Here is a 21,378-nt window from a genome sequence, read left to right as displayed (position 1 = left end):
TCATGTAAATATAATCACATAAATAGACCCAACTGACCTTTGACAAAGGAGCAAAGGCAATATAATAGAACAAAGACAATCTTTTCAACAAGTGGTGCTGGAACAATTAGACATCCACATACAAAAAATGAATCTAGACACAGACCTTACATTGTGATTCTTGGCTGGAAAACAGGGCCAGGCAGATGTGACTGTTCCTAGCAGAGACGAGAGCAGTACTCAAGTACCAGCCCCAGCAGTAGGAGGCCAAGAATGATCAGAAGCATCACAACATCCCACTGACATGAGGGTGTGTTATGCACTGAGTCGTGTTCTCTCCAAAATTCATATATTGAGCCCTAATCCTCAATGTGACTGTATTTAGAGATAGGGACTTTGGAAGTTCTTTGGGTTAGATGAAGTCATAAGGGTGGGGCTCTCATGATGGGATTAGTGGCTTTGTAAGAAGAGGAAGAAAGAGAGATCATATTCTCTCTTTTCCCAGTGAGGACACAGTGAGAAGACAGATGTCTGCTAGCCAGGAAGAGGGTTCTCATCAAAAACCAAATCAGCCAGCACTTTGATCTGGAACATCCCAGCCTCCAAAACTGTGAGAAATAAATGTCTATTGTTCAAGCCACCGAGTCTATGGTATTTTGTTACAGCAACCTGAGCTGACTAAGACAAGGTGCTTTGCACAACAGAGAGAAGATGGGAGCAAAAGAAGAGGAAAACACATCACAGATGACGAGATATTGACAAGACTTGCTCCTGGGTACCATTAAGTATTTCTCAGAACACTAGGAAAGATTTTGGGTCAACTCTACAGGGAACTCAGGTTCTACACAGTAACAGGAGGGTCAAGAGCCAGTAAAACAGAAGTTAAGAACGTCAACCATAGGTAACACATATTTCTTGCTTGGTGCCAGGCACTGGTCTAACAACTTTAAATGTGCCAGCTCATTAAATCCTTACAACAACCTTTTTGGGAGATACTGTTATCATCCCCATTTAATAGATGAAGAAACCAAGGCACAAAATGGTTAAGAAATATCCCTGAGTGTATACTGCTGTAAGTGACAGTACTGGGATTTGAATCTAGACATCTGATTCTACAGTCCTCTTAATCTTGATGCTCAACTGTGTCTCTGGGTCATCAAAAATGGCATAGGTAATGAGTTCTTGTATCCAGGTGACACCCACCTCTGACTGCACCACAGGTTAACTTAAAGGAGTCACAATTTCCTTAAAATCTTTCCCTGAAATACTCTGAAGAGGTGAGTCTCATTTTGGTTACCAAGAGCCAAATTTCACACACATCTATGCTTGACATTTAACTCATCTGAAATATCTCACTTTTCCTAATGAAAGCTTCTAACAAAACAAAGGTAAATAGTTCTATATACTTGAACTATCCCTAGGAAAATTGATATCCCACCTGCTTTTTATTTATGCATTCACTCAACAAACATTACTGGGCCCTTACTCTATGTTGGGCACTGTTCAGGCGTAGGGATTATAGAAGCAAAAACAACGAGGTCCTGCCCTAAGGGACTTACATTCCAATTCAATTAGGGGGTGGGAGAGATATATAGCAAGAAATGAACCAAGGAGAAAAAATAAAGGAAAGAGCATACATGACAAAAGATAAAGGCGGATACAAGACAAGCTTTCATTCTTATGTTTTCCAAAGTTATATCAGAAAGGACAAATAATAAAATCTCGTATATATAATCAGCCTTAGTCACAACATTATATGGATTCAGATATTTCTGAGATCAAATCCACAAAAGCCTACATATAAGAAAATCCTAGCAGACTACGCTATCTTATAAGGAGATGTTATAGCCAAACAAGAACAGTATAAAGGCAAAGCTCATTAAAATAATTACTGCATGTGTGTCTATAATTTCCAAGCTTTTATTACATACAAAGTTTGTATTCATTAAAGCCCAGCCACGTCTTTTTTGAGTCCATGGTCACTTTGATATAAAAAATATTGTTCCAAAAGTCCTAATTACTTAGGGAGGGGGAAAAACCCCTTAAAATTGCTAAAATAATGTAGAAGTTTGATCTGAAGCTATTTTACAATCAGAGCTACTCTTCAAAAGGAAGATCAACAACAAAACTTCTCCACAAATGTGTTTTTATAGGAGTTTGTAATTTCGATGTCCATAAGGCTGGAGATGTCTGTGTGTTTTCGGCACCCCACTGTAATGGGCAAAATTTCTGGGAAGGGCCCCAAGATTTCAAACCCTAATTCCAAGAACCTGTGAATGTGATGAGCTATCATTCCTGTGATTGTGTGATGTTCTGTGGCACAATCGACCTTAAAGAGGGGAGATTCCTGGGTGGGCCTAATCTCATCACATTAGCCCTTAAGAGCAGAGAACTTGCTCCCACTGCTGGTATGAGAGGGAGGCAGGAGAAGAAGACAGAAGGAGAAGTTAGAGAGATTTGAAGCGTGAGAAGGACTCAACGTGCCATTGCTGGCTGAAGATGGAGGGTGCCACATGAAGGGAAGGATGCCAGCGAGGAAATGGGGACCTCAGTCCTGCAACTGTAAAGAGTTCCGTGCTCTCAACAACCTGAATGAGCTCGGAAATAGATTCTTCCCCAGAAACTCCATTAAAAAACACAGCCCTGCTATATCGCTAACCTTGGTTTTAGCCTTGAGAGATCCCGGAGCAGAGAACTCAGCCACGCCCACCCAGACTTGTGTGAATTAATAAACTGTGAAGTAATAAATGAGTGTTGTTTTAAGGCACTGAAGTTTGTGGTAATTTGTTACGCCAGCGTAAAAAAATGAATACACTCACTTGCCCTATGTCACAGCAAATGTCCCTAAACAATGTTTTCAGTTTCTGTTGTTAGGACTGTTTCAATTGGATTCACAACTGAGCTGTTTGTCACCATATTTGAAACACAGTGCTGTCTCTTCCAATCGCATTGACCTTGTTCGTCCTTCCTGTGGCAGTGTTGCTTTTTCCACGTGCTGGAACAGCATCCATTAATTAGCAACACATTGACTCGGGGTCACTTTATGCTATGCATTTTCTGGTGCACTGTTAGCTGTGTTATCTCAGGATGCTTGAAATTTCATTATCCTGGTTCCACCACTCTTTCAGCAATATTTGCCTATATCTCTAGTTCCATCATTTTAACCAAAATGTGATATGTGGGATCAGCCAAATAATCAGTGGAATTAGTTTTGTTCCTCATATAAATTATTTTAATTATAAAACTAGCTTTTGATTTGGTAAGTTGCAGTGTCAGCAAGTTAAAGAAATGGTGACCTCACAAATCTTCATTGAATTCTGTAGTCATTGTTGCTACAACTCATAGCTTGCTTCTCAGTCATGGAGAAATAGGAACATCAGGGTCTCTTACAAAACTTGACTCACGATTCATGGCCTGGACTCAGTGAAAATTGACTCTCCTTTCCAAACAGAGCCTCTGGAGGCTACACGGCTTCATTTAAGATTCTTTTTTAAAGGATCTCGGAGGCCAGGAAGGTCACAGGGTAGGACCAGAAGCAGATTCTTATCTAGCAGAGAAGAATGCCAGGAAGATGGAACTAGCAAATTAAAACTAAGAGGGACAAAAACAAAGATTTGCAAATGAAAGAGAGCATTGAACACAGAGTCCCACCAAAACAGTTTGAAGATGGTGAATGTAGCCTCTGAGTCTGGAGGAAGTTGGAGAGAAAGTCCTTAAGAAGTTAAATAAAAGAAAAAATTGAAGAGTCTGTGGTCATATTAGAAGGAAATGAGAAGCAGTTTTAAAAGCAGAGCAGGCAAGTATCTGAATACGAAGATAATTATAAATAGAGTACTTAAAAAGTGAGCAGGTAAAACAACAATGAGATACCCTGCACACCTATTAGAATGGCCAGGGGCCAGCCCAGTGGTGCAGTAGTTAAGTTCATGCGCTCTGCTTCAGCGGCCTGGGGTTCACCGGTTTGAATCCCAGGCATGGACCTATGCACCGCTTATCAAGCCATGCTGTGGCAGGCATCCCACATATAAAGTAGAGGGAGATGGGCATAGATGTTAACTCAGGGCCTATCTTACTCCGCAAAAAAGAGGAGGATTGGCAGTGGATGTTACCTCAGGGCTAATCTTCCTCAAAAAGAAAAAGAATGGCCAAAATTCAGAAGACTGACACCACCAAATGTTGATGAGAATGTGGAGCAACAGGAACTCTAATTCATTGCTGGTGGGAGTCAAAATGGCATAGCAACTTTGCAAGACAATTGGCAGCTTCTTGCAAAACTAAACATGCTCTTACCATACAATCTAGCAGTCGTGTTCCTTGGTATTTACCCAAAGGAGCTGAAAACGTATGCTACACAAAAACCTGCACATGGATGTTTGTAGCAGCTTTATTCAAAATTGCCCAAACTTGGAAGCAACCAAAATGTCTTTCAGTAGTTGAATGGATAAACTGTAGTACATATCGGACAAGGGAGTATTATTCAGCGCTAAAAAGAAATGAACTCTCAAGCCATGAAAAGACATGGAGGAAACTTAAATGCCTATGACTAATGAAAGAACCCAGTCTGAAAGGGAGGAAGAAAAGAATAGGTGAGGCACACAGGATTTTTAGGGCAGTGAAACTACTCCATGTGATGCTATAATGGTGGATACATGTCTTTATACTTTTGTCCGAACCTGCAGAATGTACACCACCAAGAGTGAAATTTGATGTAAACTATGAACTCTGGGTAATTATGATGTGTCAGTGTAGGCTCATCAGCTGTAACAAATGAACCACTCTCATGGGGATGTTGATAACGGGGGAGGCTATGCCTGTGTGGGAGCAGGGAATATATGGGAAATCTTTGTACCTTCCTCTCAACTTTGCTGTGAACTTCAAACTGCTCTAAAGAAATAAAGTCTTTTTAAAAAATTGAGCGGCATTCTTCCAGCTATTTCTCTTAAAAGGTCTCAATATGCCAAAATACGTGTATAAGGATTTCTGTTCCAGCTTTGATTATGCATAGAAAAATTGGAAACAAATGTTGAACAAGAGGACCATCCTATTGTCCTTTTCAGCTTATTAGGCAGCTCTCAAACATGAAAGTGGGGATCTGCACCGACTGTAACGGAAAGATGCTGGGACCCATTGCCCAGTGAGAAATCAGAATAATGATGATTTTTTTTAAATGTCATGAGTACCTTCTATGTGCTAGTTGCTGTGCTTATCTCATCCTAACCCCAGCCTCTGGGGTGTACACGTTATTGCTACCTAATTTCACATGAGGAAACTGAGCCTAGCAGTGGCTAAGTTACTTCGTACGAATACTTTCTTACTTACTTTAATTCTTAGGTTAAGTTACTTGCTTAAGTTTAGTACTTAGTTTAAGTACTTATAGAGCCAGTAAGTAGAAAAGCTGTGGTTTGAACACAGGTTTGTCTGACTCTAAAACTCACGCCCAAACCACTGTATAAAAAACCATATAGAACAAGATCTCATTTTTTTAAGAAAAAAAAATTCATAAATGTGTAGTCAAAGTAAACTATTTCCTTTACTCTATGATGCACTCATTTTTACAACACTGGCTGTTATCGTAAAATCAATTGTGTCTTACAATTGCTGACAGTTTGGAATAAAGAGGTTGAATTCTTCCAGAGAGAATTTGGAATTGCTTCTGCCGGTTTTTAGATTAAATTAAATTCTCTTCTTTAGGAGTTTGGCCCACACGGGAGCTGTGATTTCAGACCACAAACCTAGGTGTAGGTAACAGCTTGTGCTTCAGATTCTCAAGGGAGGATTTTTTTTGCTTCCTCCACCCCGAAGTAAGTTAGGATAAAAGTTTCTTTCTGTTCCTTTCTGTATGGTATACATGTACCTTTTCGGTCTCAGATTTATTTGGAGGGTTATGAGGCAAGGGGACCTCTTATCTTATTAAATTCCCCATCCTGAGTTTTTGTCTTTCTTAGTAGAATACCTCATAAACAGTGACTTTTTAGATGATATAAAATATGGCACTTACATCAAAATATCCACAATGATTATCTATTATAAGTAGTTTTATTCTTCTTGCTTATTTTGTCTCCAAAGTTTTCTGCAAAAAACATGGATTTAGGGGCTGGCCCCGTGGCCGAGTGGTTAAGTTCGCGCGCTCCGATGCAGGCGGCCCAGTGTTTCATTAGTTCGAATCCTGGGCGCGGACATGTCACTGCTCATCAGACCACGCTGAGGCAGCATCCCACATGCCACAACTAGAAGAACCTACAAAGAAGAATACACAACTATGTACCGGGGGGCTTTGGGGAGAAAAAGGAAAAGATAAAATCTTTAAAAAACAAACAAACAAAAAAAAAAACATGGCTTTATATTTTTAAAAAATAATATTAAAAAGTTGAATCAGCCAGTATATTGTAATTCTGGGACAACCAACTGATGTAGCTGCATCTTATATATAATACCCACATACACGTATAGACATATACTCATATACAAAAGGAGAAATTATATATTATATGCATAAAATATTGTCATATAAATATACTATGTGTTATATAATTATAATATATTAGAAAGATATTATAAATTATATAAATATATACATATGATAAATTTTATATGATGTATACATATAACATATGCATAGATACTGTACTGTAGTATATAGAGAGAGAGAAAGAGAGACATTTTTGCTATTTTTGGGGTAGCATTCTATTGGATAGAAGGTAGTGGGTGTGAAAATGAAGAGAGAGCCCTGGGCTTGGAGAGGTGCTGGCACATTTGGGGAAAGAAGAAGACGGCACTGTCTGATTTCGTCAGGCTTCATGAACTCCTATGTAAGGCTGACTGAGCCAAGAATCTCAACAATGTCCCGAGGTGGCAGAGCTACCGCACTTCCAGAACCCTACCTGATTCCTTCTCCATCACCAATCACACACACACACAAAAAGACAAGTTTTTGGTAAACCATTATTATTTAGTTTATTCCTTAAGCATGTTCCAGTAAAATCTGGATCCCAGAAGTTGTCACAATGTACTTCTGAGGAATTCTTGATGTTTGGCAGATGGTGAGCAGGTGAGCACTATCGATGATGGGGCAGGTCATCGTTACGATTGTTCTTGAGAAAAACAGTAAAGGAAAGGTGACAGAAAAGGGTCACAAGCTCATATCTATGTGTTCAGGTCAGTAACATAAAATCTAGATGGGCAAGCTATGTTCAGCTTCAGCCAATGGTTACATCATGGACATTTCAGCCCATTTTTGCCAGAGTCTCCTAGTCTTCAAGAGAATTTTTATGTAAAATTTCCTGCCTTTAAGATATTATTTCAGTTTTTAAGAAGATAATGCCTGGGAGGGTAAACTAAACACATCTGCCACCCAAGTACAGTACATGATGACCTCTTGATTAGCATGTTTGAAAGAAGGGAGAAGCCAACAGTGAAAAACTCTGCCTTCAAGAATCTGGACTCTGAATGTGGTGAAAACATAAATTTCAAAGTAGACGCAGTGGCAAAGTTCTGTGGGAGCAAGAAGATGGGTCATTTATTCCTGAGAGAATCAGGAAAACAATCACTGGGTGTCATTTGAACTGGTTCTTGGAAAGTAAATAGGAATTCTTCTTGTGAAGGAATGAGGGAAAGATACTCCAGGTAAAACTAAAGTAGAATGATATCTCAGGGGAAAAGAGCGTATTAGTTTGCTGTGGCTGCTATAACAAAATACCACAGACTCAGTGGCTTAAACAACAGAAATGTTTTCTCTCACAGTTCTGGAGGCTTGAAGTCCAAGATCAAGGCGTTGCCAGTGTTGGTTTCTGCTCAGGCTATTCTCCTTCTCCTCATATGGACTTTCCTCTGTGTGTGCATCCCTGGTGTCTTTCCCTCTCTTTATAAGGAAACCTACCAGCCTCATTTTAACTTAATTTACCTCTTTAAAGACCCTATATAGTCACAGTCAGAGCTACCGGGGGTTAGAGATTCAACATATGAATTTGGGGGCGGGGGTCACAATTCAGTCCATAACAAAGCACGTGGAGAATGGAAGACCACATTCTAAGGAGTTACATAAATTCAACAAGCCTGGAATCCATGTACACAGGGAAGAGAGCGCTCGGGGGAGACTGAATATGAAGTTCTGGAGCCTGAAGATGAAGACAACCATATCTTGCTGAGGCATTAGAACTTGTCCTTTAAGCAAGAAAATGACATGATGTGACTCGAGTCTAAGAAATTGTCACAGGCCATATATGCAGTGGGCTGGAACAGGGAGTCTGGGGCAGGTTGAAATTCTAATCAAATGAGCCAGGCCAGAGATGAACTAAGGCAGCCGTGAGCATGGACCTGAGGGGCAGAGGCAGAGACACATCTGAGGACAGATAAGCAGGCTTTAGTGAACGGCTAGTGGTTGGATTTGGAGGATGAGGAAAGACAGAAACCAAAGATGTCTCACAAATTTCTAGGTTGGGATGCTATGCCCTGAAGTGGTACACCAAGAGGAAAGCATAAGAGGTAGGTTTATTTGTATGTTTTTATTTTGCATAATTTGTTTAATTTATTCTTTTGGTGGATTTGGGGTAACAATGAGTACAATTTTTATTGGCAAGTGTGACACTTGAAGGGCATCCAGGAAGAAATGCCAAATATCTTCAGTTGGAAATATAAGCTTGAGGTAGGAGAAGTTGGAGTGTCAAATATAGATTTGGGAATCATGAGTATATAGGTAGCTGCTGAAATAATAATAGAAAACAAAATCGCCTAGTGAGATAAATAGAACAAGAAGAGGAGTAGACCGATGGTGGAACCCATCGTCAGTTTAAGGAGGAGCTAAAGGAAAAGGAGTTGTTGAGAGAGACTGAGGAGGAATGATCAGAGAGGGATGGAAAACTTGGAGCGTGAAGTCCTGGATGATACATGGGGGAGAGTTTGAGCAGATAATCAACACTATCTAATGACAGTAGAATGAAGCCCAAACAGATCATTGAGTTGAATAATTAGGAAGTCAACTATAACTGTCTTAGTTCATTTAGGCTGCTATAACAAAAAGACCATAGGCTGGGTGGCTTAAGCAATAAATATTTATTTCTCATAGTTCTGTAACTGGAGGCTGGAAGTCTGAGATCAGGGTGTCAGCACGATCAGGTTCTTGATGAGGGCCTTTCTCCAGGTTTACAATGCTATATCCTCACATGGTGGGGAGAGAGAAGACAGGGAGAGAGAGTGGGGGAAAGCTCTCTGGTCTCTTCTGATAAGGTACTAATCCCATCATAGGGGCTCCCCCCTCAAGACCTCATCTAAACCTAATTATGTCCCAAAGGCTCCATCTTCAAATATCATGCCAGGCTGAGGTTAGAGAATGCACTGGAACAAAGGAAAAAATGAATGAATGGGGAATAAATGGGGTGTAGAAAGTGGATTGGGAGTAGAATACTCTTTCATAAAGAGTGGCCTCAAAAGAAAGGAAAGAAGAAGGATAGTAATTTGAAAGCAAGGGACAGTAAAACAAAAAACAATAACAAACACATAGCTACAGAGAACAGATTGGTGGTTGCCAGAGGTGAAGGGGGTGGGAGGAGGGCAAAAGGGGTACAGAGGGAGATTTGTATAGTGATGGATGGAAACTAGACTTTTGATGGTGAACACGAAGTAGTCTATACAGAAGTTGAAATATAATGATGTACACCTGAAATTTACATTAGGTTATAAACCAATGTTACCTCAAAATTTTAAAAAAAGATATTTTCAATGGGAAAAAATTTTATAATCTTATAGGCAGAAGGGAAGAGAGACCAGACAGAGTTTGGCACAACGTGTGGCAGCATGGAATCTAGCACCCAAGCGGAGAGGTTGGCATTTAAAAGGACCCTGGATTTCTTTTCCTCTGAGACAGGAACCAGTTCAAATTCTAAGCAGAAAGGAAAAAAGGCATAGAATGCTTGTCAAAGAGCCCATCATCTCTTTGACAGGAGGTCATGTCATCAGCTGAGATGGAGTGGGGGTTCGAAGGGATGGTAAGAATTGAGGACATGCCAAAGGGAATTGGCCAGAGACACAAAAAGGATTGTGGAACAATATTGAGGGTCTCTCTACATTACTCTTTCTTGATTCAATATTTGATTTCCACTCTTAAAAGACTAGAAGTGAAGTGAAACCAGCTGGCAGAGGTGTAAGCTTCTTTCCAAGAGTGCTTGTAACCATGGAACAGGAGCTGAGAAAGGGCACGATGTCCTTCCTCCAGGAGTGGAGGTTAGTAGGTCAGGTGTGGAATTAGGACAAGGGATTGGTGTTTGGTGAAGCTGTTGTTTAAGTAACAGTGGTATCTCAGTGAGATGGGGAGGATGCAGCATCAAACAGACGTTACCACCTACACTTTACAGATGAGGAAACTGAGACTCAGAGAGAGTAAATGAATTTTGCCAGGTCACCCAGCTGGGTAAGTGATGAAGCGGATTTTTACCCAAATCTTTCGGAATCTGAGGATTCCCCACATCCCATGCAGAGTAGCAAAAGTTAAGTAATAAATATGAGCTACAAATGTGAGGTCTGCAGAAGACAAGCAATTGGGCACTGATTACATTGATTCTGAATGCCATTTTCCAGACAGAGGGGAGCTGTGTCCTGGAAGAACATCAGTGACTTTAGCTGAAAGCTCTTACCAAGTTCTGCTACTCAACTGGCATCTGGCACAATTAGAGAGTAGTTGATACCTTAATAAAACTGAGTCTTACAAAAACAATCATTGCACACCTGGACAGAAATCTACCACCAAGTAAAAATCAAGCAATTGTTTCTTTTTCTAGAAAATTCTTATAATCTACTGTTATCTAGCTCTAGTCTCTTGTCACTCTTGAGTTATGTAGAAGAGCCTTGAGGTTTGTCTGGGATGTGATGCCATTCTTCAGAATTATGGCATTTAACCAAAGGCTGAACTCTGAGAATTCAACAGCCATTCCTCCAGTCAATAAGACGAAGGATAAATACACAGGCAGCTGGCTGAATAGTTAACTGCCTCACTTTGACTTTTGTACTTCTTCACCCTACAGAATATTTCACTCTCCCCCTGCCCTCTGTGCAACTCAGTTTTGGTCTTATTCCACAAAAGTGAAACTCTCAAAATGGCTGAAGTGTATTTACAGGGCTCTAATAGGGGAAGAGTGGTCCCAATTGTAACTGTACCATGCTGTGTGTCCTGCATTCAGGCTTAATAGCCAACTCTCTTTCTCAAAGACACTACCACAAAAGTGAATTTTGTTGAAGTTGCTTTCCATTTGGAAAGCTGTAGGCATATTACCTCTTGCTTCCAGAAGAATTAAACTATTCTCATGCCATTAGATTAGAAGTGTGAATGGTTGTATCTTACAAAATACAAGAATGGCCCCAAGTTTGCAATAAACGAATGGTCAATGCATCCGTGTTCACACATTCATTTCACAGTCACTTGTTTGAGACTGGCGGCAGGAAGAGTGACTACCTTTTCCAATTATGGCAAAAATTAAAGCTTTCAATGATACAGGAAAAGCTTAAGACCCATATCTGAAATCTAGATTGTAGATTTTTATATAACTATCAAGTTTACCCAAAAAATTAAAAGAGGAAAATAATTTTCAGAAATAGAGATTCTCCAGCCCTTCCACAAATACAGTGTGCGAGTGCAAACAAGCCCCTTTATTTCTCTGCTTCAAGGTCCCTCCGCCTGCCTGGACTGTGTGGCCTGTAGGAGGGAGATGCCCTCTCCGACTTGTGGACCAGAACTGCTGTGACTGGCGTTCCTGTCTGTGGAGAGTAAAGGGGATTTCGGGGCTGATTGAGGAAAAAGATATGATCACAAGGTGGCAGTAGCACACACAAGCTTTATGTGGGTGCCACTTTGACAAGTTTACATGCAGGTAAGGCCCTCACAGCATCAAACTATCCAAAGGCCACAATGCAGAGGCCACCATCCAAAAGAAGAGGAGGGCAAGGGAACTCGCAGGGGAGAGGGGATCAGAGAAGGGCCTTACATGTCTAAGTGATGTCATTCAGTAGGCCAGTGGGGAGTCTCTGGGTCTTTGTGGCCTGGGGTTTGTCTTATGCATGGCTAGCAGGTGTTGGCAGTTTCTTAGGGAATGCAAACAAATAAGAATCTAAGTGGCAAAAAAGAAAGAAAAAGAAAAGAAATCTGCTCATTTGAGCTATGTTTCAACAATGAGATGTGTGAAAAATTGAGTTTGGCACTGACAGGCTTTTGAGCCAACAGGTCTGATCCTGCTGTGAAGAAATAAATAATCTAGGGGTCAATATACAGAGGCCATCTTTGTCTCATTTGTATAACGCCATCACTTCCTTGCACATCCTCTATCTCTGCATGGAGCTCCTGTTCCTGTTCGGCCACACCTCATCTCAGCTGATTCCCAGGTTCTGGCCATCTCCAGGCGGCACTGCCATCCCATTCCCCTCCATCCTATCACTCCTTGGCTCTCCATGGGCCTGCAGACTGGGGTTGCAATGCTCAGACTTTTACTTCATCTCCAACGGTATGTCCTGCCTGGGCTCTCTCTCTGTCCCCCTGTTTTCTCTGGTACCCAGATGGTTCCTGCCCCATGGATCTCTTCTCCTTCATTTCTTTGTTTTTGCCTTAACGGGACTTATCTCAGTCTACAAATTAATCCACTTTCAAATGTGTTTATTTTCTTGTTATGTGCATGCTCCTTTTCCCTCCACTAGATGGTGAGCCGCCTGAGAACACAGACCTCCCCAGCTTTGTTCACTGCTGGATTACCAATACCTGGAACAGGGCCTTGCACAAAGGAGGGGCGAAGTTGCAGAATGGATGAATGAACAAATGGTGTGCCTCATGACCATGTAATCCAAACCTTCTCTGAGGATGACGTATACATTTTTTCAAAGCCACTTACTTAAAGTGGTAAGATTCATGCATAAGTTCCAGGGGGGTTTGTTTTAAAACACAAATTGATTATTAAAGTCTCTTTTTTCCTATCTTTAACTATCAAATCCACCTGCAGGGATCACTTTATAATGATTAGCTTAGGTTTGTGTCCAAAGAAGCTATGCAAATCAGTGACTACCCAAGAAGAGTCATCATATCATGAATATTCATGAAAAATACATCATATGATACGTGGCTTTAAAGATTGGAAAACATTGCTCACATTTCATCCCTTTAACAAATATTTATGAAACACCTATAATGTGTCACAAACTAGGCTAAGCCTCACAGATAAAATGACAAAGCATAACAGACAGAATGTAAATTATGGTGTTCCCAAGGCCAGGATTTTTCCAAAAAATGTTTCGAGGAGCATAATACAAAGATATTTCTTTCAAGAAAGTTGAAGTCTTCCATCTTCAGATAGGCCTTTGGAAGCCCTGTAGACTAGATGTCTTCATGAAAATTCATCATGCAGATGTGAATGGAAGAGGCTTTCAAAAGTCCTGTCATTTAAAAGCAATCTTAATCCAGAATTTTCCAAACATCTTTGACTATGGAAGTCCTGGTAATATATCTCAGAACTACTCTGAGGTAATATATTCCTGGGAATATGCCCTTCCAGCTACCTCGATTGTAAACAAGCATCCACCAGAGCCCAGAGCAACTGGTCAGGTGAGAAACTTCAGTTTCTCGGCTTGCAATCCAGGGCACAGTTGTAAAGACTCTGAGGATCTTTTCAGGTGGTCAGTAGAACAATCTTTTGTAGCATTCATGTTTATCCACATTTGCATTTGGGCTTTTCGGTACAATTGGTAATCCACTTCTCATGTTTAATCACCTCCACCAGCTTCTTATCAGAAGCAGCACTCATCATTTCATTCATTCTAATAAAGGGGCTGTGTTCCAATTGTTTTATTATTGTAGCATATAAGAGTAGGCAAAGCATATGGTTTATCAGGTCTTACTTGAAGTTCCAATAGTTTAAGAGATTGAAAAATCCACCATTTCAGCCATTTTCGTAATAGCTAATGTTTATTGAGTTCTTACTACATGCTAAGCTCTTTATCTAAATGTTTCTTTAATCCTAAAAGCATACCTGTGAAGTAGCTACCAATATTACTTCCAACTGAATTAGCGTAAAAATGTAGTAAGTGTGCATGTGTGTATGTAGGTTGGGGAGTGATCTAAATTCACATCCGGGCAATCTGATCCAGAGCCTACTCAATCACGATGCTAATCATGTAATAATCCCTCTAGATTTCCACCATCCAATACAGTAGCCACTGACCCCATGTAACTAGCCAATATGTACAAACTGAGATGAGCCTGAGGGAACTTCAATATTTGAAGATGGAAGATGAAGAAGAACTGGAAAAGGAGCCTGAGAAAAAGGAAACCAGGCAAACGGGATATCCTGGAAGCCAAATGAAGAAAGCATTTCAAGAGGAGAGAGAAATCAACTGTGTCAAATGGCGAAGGTCAAGTTAGGTAACTACTGAGAAAGGACCCCTGGACTTGGCAATGTTGATGTCAGTGATGATCTTGGTAGGGATAATTTTGACACCTTCATAAGGATGAAAACCTGGTTGAAATTCATTCTACTGGAGGAGAAAAATTTGAGATAGAGAGCATAGACAACATTTTCAAGTTTTGCTATAAAAGGAAGGAGAGAAATATGGTAATAGCTGGAAAGTAAAAAGGGATCAAGAGAAGTATTCTCTTTTTTCTATGAATGGAGAAATCGGAGCATACTAGTATGCTGCTGGTTATGATCAGTAGATGAGAGAAAAATTGCTGATTTATTAGAGAAGGTTTAAAATTGCTGGAGCAACGTCCACGAATATATCCCAGTAGATGAGATATTCACAGAGAATTGGTTCATCCGTACTAGGAGAAGAGAGGTAAGATTACGTGGGCACAGACAAAGGTAGATGGGGAGGTGTGGTGGTGGGAACTCATGGCAGTTCTCTTTAGATTACTTTAGTCTTTTCAGGAAAATGGGAAGAAGGTCATCAGCTGAGATTTGGAAGTCTGAAAAGAGAGGCAAAAGGATGAAATCGTCATCTAGGAGAGCAGGAGGGTGGATGATCCTGGGAAACAGCATGATTGCCAAGCAGCATACATGGGCTTCCTTGATGTTAGTAAATGTGAATTTAGAGTTAGACCAATTCGCATGGCTGTGTGTTTTTCTCCAGCTACATTCAGGGAGACAAGGAAATGCTACTAATCAAGAGAGGGACAATGGAGTTGAAGATTCAGGCAAGGAATGACTTTAATGATTGACCCTGGAAGTTAAGGAGTGAAGTTAGGATGTGAGGGAAGTAAGGGACAGTGACAAGGTGGTAGGACCCTTGGGGGTAGCAGGGTTGTTGGATTGTTGAAATCAGAATACTAGAGGGAGAGAGTTTTAAATGTAAGATGTGGGAGAGATGAAGAGTTTGTAGTTATTGAATGAGAAAGAAGTGAGAGGCTGAGATAGAGGAGGATAAGATCAGTAGCAAGTGAAAGTCCCGAGAATTAAGACTGGAGTATCATCGGAGAGAGTGAGTCAGTAGCTAGGATCTTTATGGAGAAGGAGTGACACTTGTGATGGGAAAGAGACACAGGGAACTGCCCCAAGAGGACCACAGCTGGGTTGGTTCAGCTGCTGCATGTGTCAGAGTTAGGGTGGATGGGGTCTGACAAACCACTTGATTCAGCCACACAGCAGCCAGCTGTCCCGTCTACACGAACCTGATCTCAGGGATAGAAACCATCTAAATCTATCAAGCGTTTTTCCCTGTGGCGTATCTGCAGAGAGAGTTGCTAAAAGCCTGTAAAATTCTGACTTCTAAAGCAAGCTATGATGATGTCTTCTGTTTAGTTCACAAACAAATATACAAAACCACGGAGTAAAAGGAACAACCAGCTCATTTATTATTGAGGGCAGAGGGGCTCGGGGGAGAGGACTGTCTTTCCCAAACCCAGTGAAGCTTCCCACAGGCAGATCTCTACGTGCTTGACAATGATTGGAGGAAAGTGTTATTTTAATTATTTTCATATGAAACATTTTCAAGAACCTCCTCATGCAGTCATTGTCACACAGCCTTTAATTATTCATCTCTTGGTTTCAGTTACCAGCCCTGCGAGGGCAAGTCCATGCCAACTTTCTCAACCACCACTTCTCTCTCCAAATCTGGAATATCTGTTTTTCACATCCTAAAACAGCCATGTTTACCAAAATTAATGGTCAATAGAACAAGCATTCTATTCAAAATCAGGAAGCAATTGAATTCCACATGGCCAATAACTCAGTTATTTTTAAAAGAAGGCATTCTCAAGAGGTAAAGAGGAGACTGTACACATACTATATAGAAAGGCCCATGGTGTTCTCTCTTCAAGGTCTTTGCACACATTGTTCTCTCGGCCTCAAACATACTCCACTCAAACACGTGCTTGGTCGTTTCTTACTTCATTCTTGTCTCTGTTCAAATGTTATGTCCCCAGAGAAGCCTGCCCCAACCAACCTCTCTAAATTGGCCCCCTTACCCAATGCCTCTCTCACCTATTCATCTCTAATTTCTTTTCATCGTGACCTGAGACCGTGTCTGTTTGAGTTACTAGTGGACATCCAGTGCCTAGAACACTGGATCTGGCGCAAAGCAGTTCCACAGGAAATATTTATGGAATGAATCAACTGATGGATGTCTGAATGAGCAAATGAACGCAAGAAATGCCATTCTGGGGAGAGAAAACTTTTACAAACGTTTTAGGTTCATAATGAGAAAGCAATAGTGTAAAATACACTTCTGCAAGCGTATTTTAATACACTGCATTCAAATATACTCATGTCACAGAAGGTAATATAATAAAACTTTATGTTGAAAAGAGAATTCCACTTAGCCAAGAAAAAGCAAAAAAGAAATGTCAGTCTAGAGGATAATTTTACTTGAACGGTAAGTGCTCAAAACAAAGTCTTACAATGAAAGTGTTTCATTAAGCACATTGCGTACTTGGCAAATCACTTTCATTAGCATCATTTATGGCGTGGTTGGTTTGAGCACGTCAAAATACACACATATGAAACATAACAACTACACAAAAATGTACACAGAACTCCTTCTTGTCTAGTTTTGAGAAATAGGTAAGTCTTACTTCTGGTTGATAATCACACTGGAATTTATAGGAACGGCTGCGTTAGGTTACATGAGGTATTCCTTGCCAAAAGATCAATTTAATGTACTGCCCTAAGGAGCATCAATCGTCTGACTAGTTTCCTCCGTATAGATTCAGGCAATGTGAGATGGCATTTTCAGATATTCCTGGCTGAATTCCAGGTTGGTGTTCACAAATTCATTGATTTGGTTGGGGGAATGAGGGAGGAGGGTGGGAAGGAGGGGGGAAATGGGTGGACACAGAGGCCAAAGCAAACTAATTGAGTTACTACCTCCATTTGTTGTGCAGATCTACAAATAAAATACAACTAGGGCTCAGTTTCAGAAATTGCACTACCACCTGCTGCTTATTTTCCGTTTTTAATTAAATTAATTAATTTATTTTTTTGGTGAGGAAGACTGGCCCTGAGCTAACACCTGTTGCCAATCTTCCTCTTTTTGCTTGAAGAAGAGTGGCCCAGAGCTAACATCTGTGCCAATCTTCCTCTATTTTATATATGGGGTGCCTGCACAGTATGGCTTGATAAATTGTGTAGGTCCACACCCAGGATCTGAACCCACAAACCTGGGCCACTGAAGCACAGCTCGCTGAACTTAACCAGTATGCCACTAGGCCAGCCCCTTATTTTCCATTTTAAACAAAGAAACACTCCAGGCTTTGTGATATTATTATATATAGACATTTGTCTGTGTATTGATTTCTAAAAATATATTATATATAATCCACTCAACCCCAAGATTTTGTTCCATTCTTTTATTCCAGAACCTTGGGCATCTATTTAAGCAGAAATCTACAAATGCTTTTCTAGAATTCTTCTCTTTAGTTTGGACAACCTAAAAGGTAAATTTCATAAAAATCGGAAAGAAAAAATATTCACATCTGTTTTAGACACCGTGCCCAACCAGCTACCCAGGTCAAATCATTTTCACTCTTTCATAAAAATTTCTATTTCTTAAAAGACTTATTGCTTGTCTTCAGGATTTTAATCCATGTTCATAACACATGGCCCTGTGATAAACTCTTAATCTTACCCAAGTAGCTGAGGGGCTACATACACAATTTTAATCTGATGGAACTTGAGGTTGACTTGTTTTAGTCTCAAATATAGTCCATGATCTTCCAAGACTAAGGGCTTTAGAACAAAAAGAAGGTGAAATGTGTGTCTAGCATTTCAGGTAATCTTGCTTTATATACCGAGAAATTTATCTTCTGTTCCTTGAAAGTGGCCACGGCTTTCATTCATTAATTCACTCATTCGTTCACTCTTTGCTCATCAAGCCTTTTTGTAAGGAGATGGAAGTGTACTAGGTGTAGACACAGTACAGGTCATCAGTAATGATGTCCTACCTTGTTTTCACTCATGTCCCTCTCACCCTGGGAGGCATGGCCTCTTGCCTTTGTGATTTGCGGAAACTCAATGTTTCGCTTTCACCGAGCAGACTTCTCAGAGAGGGGTCATCACCTCATTTCAAGAAGCAGACATTTCTTCAGGCTTATTATGCAAGTGGATGCATAATAGTCCTTTGAGGCGGATGATGTCTTTACCTTCTAGAGTATTTCAGGATGTCTATGGAAGATGTTCACTGAATATATTCAAAAACCCTTGGTGGACTAATTTCATTGCACTATGCTGGACCCAGGAAATGGTGCTTCTCGAAAGGGTCAGATCAGATGTACTATGGCATCTGATGTTTTCTTTACCTTCTTCCGCCATGAATAATTTATCAAAAAAGCATTCTCAAATTCTGAACAACACAAATACAGAATGAATTATTAACACTAGCTTCCCCAACCTAATCATCTTCTCTTCCTCTTTGGCTTTATCCTCCTCACTACTCTTATCATGACTCAGAAAAGTCTATTCTGGGCTCTTCCGTCAAAGAACTGTGTACTCAAAATGTTTGTGTCACATTTCTTTAGCTGTAAAGGGAAGGGCTGAATTAAATGATTTTATGGCCTGCCAGCTCTGATAGTTTGTTATTTTTATATCAAGATTTAAGAGTAGGGGTGATTCTTTTTGCCCCAATGTAATCCAGCTGCTTCTCTGAATGAGGATTTGGGAAATCTCCAACCAGCGGTGGGCGAAGATCAATGCTTAGAACAGAAGCATGCATTTCCACTGGTCACTGGCATAATAATGCATCCAAGTCATTGGGAGCACTTGTTCAAAACTGGAAGAAGGTAAGAAGAAAATAAAGTGGAATATGGAAATTATGTTCCGACTGCTGATCAGGGGCTCTCTGAGAGAAGATTCTTCCAGTTGTTCCTTGTTCTTTTATCGCATCTCCTGGCAGATTTCAGGCCTTTCTCTTAACGTCAGAAAGTTTTAACCTGGTGGATATGCTTTGAGTTTACTTCTTTCTTGTCAGTTTCCATCTTCATCACTGCTGCCTCCCCCCATCTCCCTCTCCTTTTCCTTTTGTGCTGCCAACCAATTGCTATTTTCCCTGTCTGAAATGGAGCTGAAAGACATTGGAGAGAGAGAGAAAGGGAAAAGCAGAGGTGGCATTGTCTAGTGGAAGCGAAGAAACACAATTATGAGCAGGAAGTGATTGTCACGCATTTACTTTCTCTGCTTCCCCTTGTTCCTGGTCCAAGAACTTTTCATTGAGACGATATGCATTGTGTGCATAATGTAAGACTTGGTGTGGATGGAGGATGTCTAGCCTCTGCACATCCTGTAATGAGTGTGCAGTCTAGCAGGATGTGGTGCCTGCAGGGAGCCAGGAGTCTGGGGACTCCCAGTGGCTGCCGTGAAGTCAGCAATCTGTCAAAGAAAGTGGAGGAGGAGGGGCAGGGAAAGGGAGAGGTGAGATGGAGAGAGCAAGAGAGGGAAGTAAAGAGGAAGAGAGAGAGGATGTGCATTTGGCTCCGAGAGCATTTGCATCGAAGTCAGTCCATCTCACCCAGGAAAACCTGGCTTGGTCTGGGAGTAGATGACATTAAACTTCAGAGTTTTTTTTTTCTTCAGCACCTTTAAGAAGACAACCATATCCACAAAAACTATGTTGACAGTCTAATTAATTTGTCATGTATGACAAAGTGGCATATTGTAAAAATGAAGATGTGCTATGCATCATTGGACAACGTTACATCTGGTATACGCAAGTTCTCACAAATGATTTCTTAGATGGTTATGAAGATTACATTGAACTTTGTTCATTTGGGTTTAACATTTATTGCGAGCATACATGCACCAGGCTGTGGAGCAATAAAAGGTAAAGACAAGAAGGTTTGTATCCTGGAGAAGCTGATAATTCTAGTAGGGTGGGATATTCTTGGTTGACAGCAACAGAAACCACTCTGGCTATTTTCAACGAAAAAGGTATTTTTAATGAAGGTACTGGGTAGCTCAAAGAATCACCAGACTAGCCAGACACTCACACTGGAATGAAAAGAGCCTGCCACTGCCAAAGGCACGTGGAGAAGCAGTCTAGTTGGGCCACTAGTTGTGACAGCATGCCCCTGGACACTGCTTCGGTGGTCACCACCCCTGCCGCTGCCACTGGACAGCGAATGAATTCTGAACTCTCACTATGCTTTTTGTCAGTCTCTTGAGATTAAAAGTCCTAAGTCCAACCTTGTATCTGTTCGTGGGGCTTCAGCAAACTTACACAGTGGAGGAGTCTCCCTAAGCAGAGAGGGGAAATGGATGCTGCTGGGCAAAAAAGTTTTAAGAAGAATAAATGTGCACTAGCAGGATATAGATAAATATATAGACCCATTCAGTACAAAGTGGGTGGTGCTATACTGGCAAAGGAGAGATCCCGGCCAAGGAGGTCAGGGAAGGCTTCCAAAGGGAAGCTAAGTTGAAACGAACAGGCGGAAGGAACAGGAGCAAAGACATAAAGACATGGAGTGAGATGGCAAATTTGGGAATCTACGAGTGTTTAATGTTGCTAGAGCAGAGGTTTCCAATCTTGGCTTCTCATTAGACGTTGCTCAGGGAACGTTGCTGGGCTCAGTTGTACCTGCAGACCAGTTACACGAGCATCTCTGGTGGTGGGGCTCAGGCACCAAGTGATTCCAAGGTGCAGCCACGGTTGAGATGCACAGAGATGGGACCACAGGGTTTCTTTCCTGCAATTCATCGGGGACTCCCCTCACTTCTCATTCCTCCCCACCACCATCCTCATGCTCCAGGATGTGTTTTTCCTTTGGATTTTTTCCACAGGGAAAGTCAAGCCAGAGTCCACTGAAAGTGTAACTCACTGGAAGTGAGCAAAGGGAAAAAATTAATAGATTTTAAATACATTCTGATTTGGAATTGAGAAGGATTCCTAGAAGCAAAGAGAGGGTATTAGGAGGACTTTTTAATTGACATATATGAGGATCCAGTAAATAAA

The sequence above is a fragment of the Equus caballus genome, chromosome 21 (genome assembly GCF_041296265.1).
Source record: "Equus caballus isolate H_3958 breed thoroughbred chromosome 21, TB-T2T, whole genome shotgun sequence".
Classification (NCBI taxonomy): Eukaryota; Metazoa; Chordata; class Mammalia; order Perissodactyla; family Equidae; genus Equus; species Equus caballus.
The sequence above is the reverse complement of the archived record's forward strand: the minus strand, read 5'-3'. Positions refer to the sequence as shown.